Source organism: Rhinolophus sinicus, chromosome 15, assembly GCF_057876585.1.
Source record: "Rhinolophus sinicus isolate RSI-liver-muscle chromosome 15, RSI-T2T, whole genome shotgun sequence".
In the NCBI taxonomy this organism is placed as follows: Eukaryota; Metazoa; Chordata; class Mammalia; order Chiroptera; family Rhinolophidae; genus Rhinolophus; species Rhinolophus sinicus.
This window is the reverse complement of record NC_142515.1, coordinates 93,032,708-93,043,464: the sequence shown is the minus strand read 5'-3', so window position 1 is coordinate 93,043,464 and position 10,757 is coordinate 93,032,708. Positions and strand designations below refer to the sequence as shown.

The 10,757-nt window shown below is 37.5% G+C and overlaps 1 pseudogene; it reads left to right on the top strand.

Annotated features, from left to right (window-relative positions):
* The first annotated feature begins 448 nt into the window (after window positions 1-448).
* Window positions 449-1,477, top strand: LOC148755265 (histone-lysine N-methyltransferase SETMAR pseudogene; annotated as a pseudogene).
* The last annotated feature ends 9,280 nt before the right edge of the window (window positions 1,478-10,757 follow it).

The following is a 10,757-nucleotide window of genomic DNA, read 5'->3' as shown; positions in this document are numbered from 1 at the left end:
ATTTTAAAAGAGACTTCAGCACTTGTAGTCCTCAAAGGATGGAGGATGTTGTTTGAACAAGGGACAGTCTTTAACTGAACCAGAAATGGGAACCTGATCTAAGGCTGGCCAATATATAGGCTGCTCCCCAATCAGTGAGAGGGTCTAGCATAAAACAACCTACCCAATAGATAATTAGTTAGGCCAACCTTTTTCTCCCATCAGAATTTGAAAAGGAAAATCTGGAGCAATTCAGCCGGTGTATTTGGGATACATAGTAAGTAAGAAATATTAGGTTGGTGCAATAGTAATTGAGGTTTTTGCATGGTTGAAATTTGCCGTTTGACATTGGAATACATTCTTAATAAAGGTGGTTATGTTGTACATCATTTTAATGTGCATTTCTCGCTTTATGGTTTTTTGGCTAATGACTTATTACTTGCTGTTTATTTTATATTTATTTTAGACTATGGAAGTGATGTTAAACAGAAAGCAAATTCGAGCAATTTTCTTATTTGAGTTCAAAATGGATTGTAAAGCAGCGGAGACAACTCGCAACATCAACAACACATTTGGCCCAGGAACTGCTAAAGAATGTACAGCGCAGTGGTGGTTCAAGAAGTTTTGCAAAGGAGACGAGAGGCTTGAAGATGAGGAACATAGTGGCCGGCGATTGGAAGTCGACAATGACCAACTGAGAGCCATCATCGAAGCTGATCCTCTTAAAACTACACGGGAAGTTGCTGAAGAATTCAATGTCGACCATTCTATGGTCGTTTGGCATTTGAATCAAATAGGAAAAGTGAAAAAGCTCGGTAAGTGGGAGCCTCATGAGCTGACTGAAAATCAAAAAAATTGTCGTTTTGAAGTGTCGTCTTCTCTTACTCTATGCAACAACGAACCATTTCTCGATCAGATTGTGACGTGTGATGAAAAGTGGATTTTATAAGACAACTGGCGACGACCAGCTCAGTGGCTGGACCAAGAAGAAGCTCCAAAGCACTTCCCAAAAGCAAACTTACACCAAAAAGAGGTCATGGTCACTGTGTGGTGGTCTGCTGCCACTACAGCTCATCCACTACCGCTTTCTGAATCCTGGAGAAACCATTACATCTGAGAAGTATGCTCAGCAAATCGATGAGATGCACAGAAAACTGCAACACCTGCAGCCGGCACTGATCAACAGAAAGGGCCCAATTCTTCTCCACGACAGCGCCGGACTGCACGTCGCACAACCAACGCTTCAAAAGTTGAAGGAATTGGGCTACGAAGTTTTGTCTCATCCGCCGTATTCATCTGACCTATTACCAATCGACTATCACTTCTTCAAGCATTTCGACAGCTTTTTGCAGGGAAAATGCTTCCACAGCCAGCAGGATGCATAAAATGCTTTCCAAGAGTTTGTTGAATCCCAAAGCATGAATTTTTACGCTACAGGAATAAACTTATTTCTCACATGCAAAAATGTGTTGATTGTAGTGGTTCCTATTTTGATTAATAAAGATGTGTTTGAGACTAGTTATAATGTTTTAAAATTCACGGTCCAAAACCGCAATTTACTTTTGCACCAGTGTGTATCGATGAGCCACAAAATTAAAGGGAGAGGTTATGAGGGAAACCTGGGATAGAAAGACCTTCATTATATAATAAGCAGAAACCAAGCATACTGAAAATAACAGAAGAAGGCTACTTACTTACCTGCAGGTTAGGAAGATTCAAGTGTGAGCCTGGATTACCCTACAAACCTCATGGATAGATGGGCAAGTGGGTGGGAAACTCATTTTATTCTGCTTATCCAATACTAGTCGCTAACAATATGTGCTTATTTAAATGTAATTAATTAAAATTTAAATTTAAAATGCAGTCTTCAGTGACACTAGCCACATGACAAGTGCTCAGTGGTTTAAGACAACAGTTTAAGCTCCAAAACTTGAGACCATAGTAAGACAACGTGGCTATAGAAGATTTCCATCATTGCAGGAAGACCTCTTGGACTACACCGCTGTGCATTCTCATACATCCGAAGAGCCCTCCATTACAAAACATACACCAGGTATTAGTAGCACTAATCTATTTTTGGCCATTAATACAGGTAAAATTTTCAGATGACATTAGAACAGCAGGCACCACATGACAACGAATTCTTAATGCCAACACAGATATTTCACTTGGGAAACAAAAATTTGTGATAAATCTCTGTTTTCATAATTGTTATTTCCCCTAAAATAAAATGAAACCAAATATCTGTTTTAGATGTATAGTATCTTCAACTAGAAATAAATATCTCTGCTATCATTTAAATAAAATTAATATTATGGTAACAGACTCAAAAATCAAGAGTAAAAATAGTTTATCTAGGCATATTTATTCAATACTTCTATACATAATAACAAAGAGTAAATAACAGAAAAAGGAAGAGAGATATTGCATTCACATTATCAGCAAAAAAGGCCACATAGAAATAAAAATCCTCAGACACATCACAGCACAGCTTTTGGCAAATGAACTACTGGAATTCACATACTAAAGCAATTGAATCATTGTTTTCCTGGAGCGTTACAGTTCCAAGTCAAAGAGGCTTTATTAATATGGCCCAAGCAAATACGATTTAAGAAAGCTTACTTTAGATGATACAATTATGCTTCACATGACAATATACAAAATAAATTAAATTATTATTCAGAAACCAAATCATCAGGAAGTTCAAATGATCAAATTTCAATGTTACTATGCACAGACCTACAAGTACTACAAATATAGCAGACTGGAATCTACCTGCTACTAGTTCTGAATCTGCTTCTCCCCACTTACACCACCAGGCAGGTCACATTTTTTTTTCTGGGTATAAATTTTCTTATCTATAAATAGTGAAGAAACCAAGCAAAAATTCTGAATAGTTCATATAAATGGCTAATAATTCAATTAAAAAATATTTAACTGCATGTAATAAAAAAGACAGTGCGAAAATAAATTATATACCAGACTCTAACCAAACTACTATGATACTGTGATAATAGATACTCATAACTATGGTATCACAGAAATGCAAGATGCTAAGGATACTTCTGAAATATCCATGAAAGAGCAATATTGTCTGTGTTATAAGAATATTATTATATTCTCATTCTCAAACATCTGTAAAACCTACAGTGTTGCTCAGTTAAGCAAAATATTCAAACAAGCAGCAGCACGAAACAAAAATCCACCCTAATAAAAATTAAATTGTAGACACACCCATCAAACACTGGGTGTCTAAGAATTCCAGCACAAAAATTGAAGGAGCTAATGGGTCAAAAATGGCGTTCTCAGAAGATGACATTCATATTTTACAATGGCCTTGACCTCCCTAGCTCTTAAAGGCTTATTATAGGGCAAGGGGAAAAAAATCAGCAACCTGATCATCTTCTGAGGCAAAATTATCTAAAGAACCTTGATTTGGGTTTCACTCACAAATATACAAAAAGTGCAGCAGAGGTTGGTGGGGAAGAAATCAAACATTCCGAATGGCAACTAATCCTTTTTGGTGCTAGTTTGGGGAGAATTTTTAAAAGTAAGGAAAGTGGAATGAAAGTATCATCTGACCACTTATCTCATATTACCTAAGAGGACATACATGTGGCAGCCAATTATCTGTGAGATTCATTTTTCAGATATGGTTGACAAGTAAGGTCCAATCCCTGTAGCACTGAGAGCCATAACTGGAAACCTTTTTTTTTTTTCCCTATAGCTGATAAAACATACATATTAGAAAAAAGAATGGATTAGGGCCATACACTGTGTGTCAACTATAACCACACATAACATTTAGTCTAATTCATCAACTTCTCCAGGAAAAGGACTGTTACAAAGCTCATGGAACTCAGCCATTTCTTTAGCTATCACCAATAAATATCATTTGCCCTCATTAATTACCTCATTGTACATGACACCAAACTTAAATTCAGACTAGTTGATTAAATATTTTCACCTAAAAAATGAAGTATCTTTATCTTTTTTAATAAAAGCAATGTTCTCATGCTGTTTTTCTCTAACAAAGTTCATAAGAACACCTTCAAAAGTTGACTACATAAATATAAAAGTAAAATACAATTATAACGCATCTCAGTAAGGAAAACCTTCAGTGATGAACCCTACCATAATCTTTTATGTTAACCGAGACCATATTTCATGAAATCTAAGACACTGATTTTATATATCACAACGATAAAAGCACTTCCAAATAACTGTAAAATGCCATCAATTATTAGTCCCAACTTTTCAGAAATGTTAAAAGGTGAAAAAAGTGTCCACTTTAGCATTGACCTTAGCTGTATGCACGATAAATGAAAGAACAAACAAACATTCCCTGAGCCCCTACTATATAACCAACACTGGAAATAGCTGTCATGCAACAGACTTGGTCTCTTCATTGGGAAAGTTCATATTCTCTTTACCTGTAACTTTGCACATATATCCTATCCACCTTTTCAATCTAAGTTCAAGCCATAATGCTTTCCTTGACCACTGCAGTGCAAGCTATCTCCCCTTCCGCTCAATCCTATGGCTTCTTTTGTCTGGTAGCATTCATCTGACACTCAAACATTCTCTCTCTGGTGTTACTTTGCTTTCAGCCTCAGTGTGTATACTCTCTCTCTAGTGAAATTCCTCTTTAACAGACATTTCTCTTTATCCTCTAAAGCAATCGGAACTCACTTATTAAAATCTACTGGGGAATAGGGGACTCTAATAAATAGAATGTTTCTGGGTAATGATCACATATATGCATATATGTAGGACATATATGGATATGCCACTCAATAAAACAGTATTTATTTGAAGGCAACAGATCATTCATGCTTGATGTAAGCTTTACTGAAATCAGTTTATACAATGAAGCACAAAATATTAATTTCTTAAAAAATGTTTTTAAAGAATACCAAATATTAATGAAAAGTGATCTTCTTTCAAGTATAGAAGCCATTTCTTAAAACTCAGACTTTTTGAGAAGAATGTTGTAAGTGCCATCAGTATTTTAAGATACAATGTAATAAATCCAAATATATCAAGAGTCATAAAAAGCTAAAGTTGAAAGAGGCCTGCATTTTAGGACAAAACTTATCAACTAAGTTCGGCCTTAAAAACAACATACGCGTATTCAGTCAACAATTCTTAAGCGTAGGCCAAGGTACAATATAATTTCATACCTATATAGTGGGAGATCAAAAGGTATGAAATAATCCACTGTAACTTCTGGCCACTTGAGGTGGCCCAGATATACCCATATCCTCATGTTAGAATATTTTAGGATATGTGTCTAATTTGCCACAATCAGAACGAGAATATAACTAACTACAAAGTACATTTGTTTTACAATGTAATACAAGCAGTCTCCAAATCATGAAGGTAAATTTACCAAGAATCGCCTACAAACATTAAATTTGTTTCTTGGTCATGCTATATTGTATGTATAAATACGCACTATTATCCTTATTGCAGCATTATCCTTTTTCTTTTAATCCCCAAAAGCAAGGTAATCATAATTTTGAAACGCTATATAAAATGTTTCATGTTTTCAGAAGAGAAAACAATAGGCATTAATTGATAAAATTCATTTCTGATTCAGACTTTGAAATGTCACAATCCCATACATGTTTTGATGATTCTGAAATTTTTAATTACATCTGATTTATCTGAATGAAGAGTTCAGGGCACAAATGCACAAATTGCTGAAAACATTTTTCAAAAAGAACTTAATTTTCCAACTCATTAAAATACCAAATAAACCCTGTGTGGGTTAATGTAGTTCCCAGGCTGTAATATGCATGCTGCTTTATGTTTACTGTGCAGGTCATATATAAATTTTCTCAGCATTAAAGAAGGGTTTATGTTTAAAAGAATAACTCCACTTGGTTTTATATGACATCATACATTACAGAATTATGACACTATGAAAAGAGCCAATTAAGACTCTCCTTTCCAATGCCTCCATAGCTGACCAATCCTGCTTTTTTTTTTTAATTCCTCAATCAAGTTATATCCAAATCTTGTTTTGGTGGCAACTCTCTAAGATTTAATTTGAAAAGAACAACCTCAAGTTTACTTCACCCATGTACTCCCATATACTTTCAACGAAAGATCTGCCCTCATGCAACGTACAGAGGAGTGGTTTTATAGGCAGGAAAATGCTATTCCTGTGACTGCTGAGAAACTGTGCGATACGTACTGAGATAAATGCAGAGAAGCTACCAGGCTGCGTTTGAGTTTGTCAAAGGTGTTCAAGGGGACAATATCTAAGCTGAAACCTATGAATAGGAATTGCATGATGAGAAAAGAGGAGAGAAGGCAGAACACATCGTGAAGGTAGGACCAACGTCAAGGAAGAGGGCTGGTGAGTCAAATAATGGAACATTAGAAGAGTGGGGTATCAAATGTGCAGATAAAATTAGGAAAAATGAGGCTAGAGGGATGCGAAAGGGGCTTAACACTGCTAAGCAACCTAGTCGTTATGCTGAGGGGAAAAGGAACCATGGAAGAAGAGTTTGAAGCAGAGAGGGGGTGCAATTTATTTTTAGAAAGACCATTTAAGTTGCAGAATGGAGAACAGCAAAGAGAGAAACAAACGTGTTCAGGAAGGACAATGTGTATGGCCATATGGAAGAAAGATGGTGGTGACTTGAATTAAAGAGGTGACGGTAGGCCTAGAAGCATGGAAGGCTAGGTGGCCTGAATTAAGACCTGGATTCAAAAGAACTTAATTATTGACTGGACTTATGAAGCCAGCGAGACATCATCAAGGATCGGATTTCTAGTTTTAACAATTAGGTGGATGGTGCTGCCACGGATGCGATAAAGAAGGGCAGCGTACATGAAAAGGTGCCCCACGTCACTAATCATGGGAAAATGCAAATCATGTATCTCATAAGGGGTTACTATCCAGAATAGATAAAGAATCCATACAACTCAACAGCAAAAACAAACAATCCGATTAAAAAAAAAAAAAAATGGGCAGAAGATCTGAATGGGCAGGTATTTTTCCAAAGAGACATGGACGGCCAACAGGTACACGAAAAGGCACTCAACAGCACTGATCATCATGGAAATGGAAATCAAACCACAGGGAGTTATCACCTCCCCACCTGTTAGAATGGCTGTTAACAAAAAAACAAGAAATAACAAGTGTTGATGAGGATGGAGACAAAAGGGAACCCTTGTGCCCTGCTGCTGGGAATGTAAACTGGTGCAGCACCATGCAAAATAGTATGGAGACTCCTCCAAAAATTAAAAATAGAACTACCATATATATAACCCAGCAATTCTACTTCTGGGTATTTATCCAAAGAAAGTGAAAACACTAACTCAAAAAGACATATGCACCCCCATGCTCGTGAGCATTATTTGCAATAGGCAAGATATGGAAGCAACCTAAGTATCTATAAATAGATGAATGGACAAAGAAAATGGGAGATATAGATATAGATATAGATATAGATGATACAGATATAGACACAGACATAGATAGATATAGAGATAGAGATAGAGATAAAGATATAGATATAGATATATAGATAGATATATAGATAGATATCTATCTATATAAAATTCAGCCACAAAGAAGAAGGAAGTTCTACCATTTGTGACAACATGGATGGACCTTGAGGGTATTATGCTAGGTGAAATAAGTCAGAGAAAGACAAATACCATATGATCTCACTTATACGGTTGGAATCTTAAACAAATAAAGCAAAACAAAAAGCTGAACTCATAGATACAGAGAAGAGATTGGTGGTTGCAAGAGGCAGTGGGGTGGTGGGGTGGCGATTTGGTAAAATGGGTGAAGGTAGTCAAAAGGTACAAACTTTCAGATATAAGATAAAAAGTCATGGGATTTAGTGTATAGTATGGTGACTATAGTTAACCATACTGTGCTGTATAGTTGAAAGCTGCTAAGTGAGTAAATCTTAAAAGTTCTCATCACAACAAAAAAACAGTTTGTAACGATGTGTGGTAATGGATGTTACCTAGTCTTAACTGTGGTGAACATTCTCAATATATACATATATGGGATTATTATGTGTACAGCTGAAACTAACATATTATATGTCAATTATATCTCAATTAAAAAAAATTAGAACACTCTCCTGCTTAAAACCTTTCTATGACTCCCTCATGCAACTAGAAAAACTAATCACACTTCTTCCTAAAGGGCCCAAGATCTGGTCCTTGCCTGTCTCTGAGCTTATCTCGCACATCTTTTCCTACACTTCCATCCTGGTCTCCTGTCAGTTCCTCTCGTATAACTTCTGTCTTCAGGGCCATCACAGGGTGTTCCCTCTGTCCAGACGCTCTTCCAAATAATAACTATGTGGCTGGCTTCTTGTGTTCAAGTTTCAGCGCCAGTGCTGTACAAAACCATACAGGAACCTGGAGGAAGAGGAAAAATATGCTCCCCTATATATGTTTTCATGTGGTTTTTAAATGGTTAATATTTTTTCCAGAATATGGAAAAAGTGAGAACTCTCTGTGTACCTTGCGCTTCATTTTGCGGTGAATCTAAAACTGCTTTAAAAAAGGTAAAGCCTATTGAAAAGAACCAGCTAACTGGTAAAATACAGAGAAGCAGAAAGAAAGTCAGAAAAGCCATTCTTGCAAAAAGCTAGAGGAGACTATTTCAAGAGGGAGGGTGTGGCGATCATTGCCTAATGCTGCCAAGAGCTCATCTGAGATAAGGACTAAAGAGTGTCTCATGAATTTAGCACCAGATGTCAGCCTCGACTTTTAGCATGAGCAGACTCGGTGAAGAATTGTGGGTGGAAGCCAGATGGCAGGGGATTGAGGAATGAATGGGTAATATGGAGGCAGAGATAACAATAACGGCAACTCAAGATGTTTGGCAGTGAAGAAGAAGCAATATAAGTGTCTAGAGAGGGAAAAGATTCAGGAGAATATTGTTTTTCAGATTGGGAGAGACAGGAACGTGCTTAAATACCGATGGGGAGAAGCCAAGAAAAAGATAACGAATGATAGTGTGAAAAGGGGGATAATTTATGTTTGATATTTCTGAATAGGTGGGAATGGGTGAAAACCAGAACCCTGGTGGAGGGAATTACCTTGAATAGGCAGAGAAAATCCTATCTATTGTAAATGGTAGGAAGGGAAAAAACAGTAAATATGAGTATCTGTGATGGCAGAAGATTGATGGGGCCCTCTCTGATGGTTTTTATTTTCTTCTGTGAAATTGGAGGTGAGGTCATCTGTGGAAGATGAACAGTGACGTTATCGGGGAGAACATTTTATTTATTTATTCAATAAATGTTTATTGGGCACCTACTATGTGCCAGGCTCTGTCTTGGGTGCTAGAAATGCATTAACAAACAAAACAAAGATCCCTGCCATTGTGGAGCTTATACTCCAGTGTGGGGAGACAGATGATAAACAGTGAACATAATAAGTAAGTTATACAGTGTGTTAGAAGGTTGTAAGTACTATGAGAAAACAGAATAGGGTAAGGGAGATGGTGAGCGCTGAGTAGGGGAGATAGAGTGCAATGTCAGATAGAGAGGTAGACGTAGGTTTCACTGAGAATAGAACATGTGAGCAAATATTTGAATTCGATGAGGGAGTCAGTCAGATGGATATCTGGGCAAACAGTATTTGAGGAGGAAGGAACAGCCCGTGCAAAATTATAAGGCGGGAGCATGCTGAACCCTGTATACGTTTCCTACTCTTGTTATAACAAATAACCATAAACTTTGTGACTTAAAACAACACAAATTTATTCTCTTAAATTCTGGAAGCAAAAGTTCAACATCAGTTTCACAGGGTCAAGGTGTCAACAGGGCTGATTTCCACCCGAGGATGTAGGGGGAATGTATTTTCTTGCCTTTTCTAACTCCTAGCGGCCTTGTGCATTTCTTTACTTATGACCTCCTTCCTGCCGTCTCTCCAATCTCATTTACTCACCTCTCCTACTTCCCCTTCCATAGTCAAATCTCCCTCCGCCTCCCTCTTAGAAGGAATCTTGTAATTACATTTGGTGCCCATCAGGATAGTCCAGAATAACCTCCGTACCTTAAGATCAAGATTTGATCAAATGACAGATGCAAATCCCTTTTGCCATGTATGGGAATATTCAAATGTTGCCAGGACTAGGACCTGGACATACTTGAGGTCCATTCCTCAGCCCCCCTCTGGCCCCCAAAGATTCACATCCATCCAATATGCAAAATACATCCACCCCCATCCCAACATACCTAAAAGTCTTAATCCATTACAGCATCATATGAAAGCCACCCGAGTATCTAGGATCATCTCCCTTAGGCTTTCAGCACGTCTACAAAGACTTCACCGCAACACCTAGGTTAGAGTTTGATTGACTTAGCTTTGTCACATTGACACATAAACTGACCATCACAGAGATGTTAGAGATTCAGCAAGGAGGCCACGTGGCTGGACAGATGTAAGCAGGAAAGTAGTAGGAGGTGAAGTCAGAGCAATCCTGGATGGCCTGAAATGCAGGGTATTATAGGCCACGGAGAAGAATAAAATGGTTTTGAAATCATTACTTCAAAGAATCCGAGGACCCAATTAAGGCTGAAAACACAGAGTGCACCAATCTCTATGATGATGCTATTTTCTCTAGCAACACAGCTGTCCAGGTTTAGGCAAGGTGAAGTCAGACCCTTGAACTGATCCAGGGGTTTTTTTAGAGTAGACACAATAGAAAAAAAGAAATGGGGCTGAGGAAGTTCATTGACAAGAAAAATGTGGAAACAGTAAACTGTGGAGTCTAAGCTGGGTAG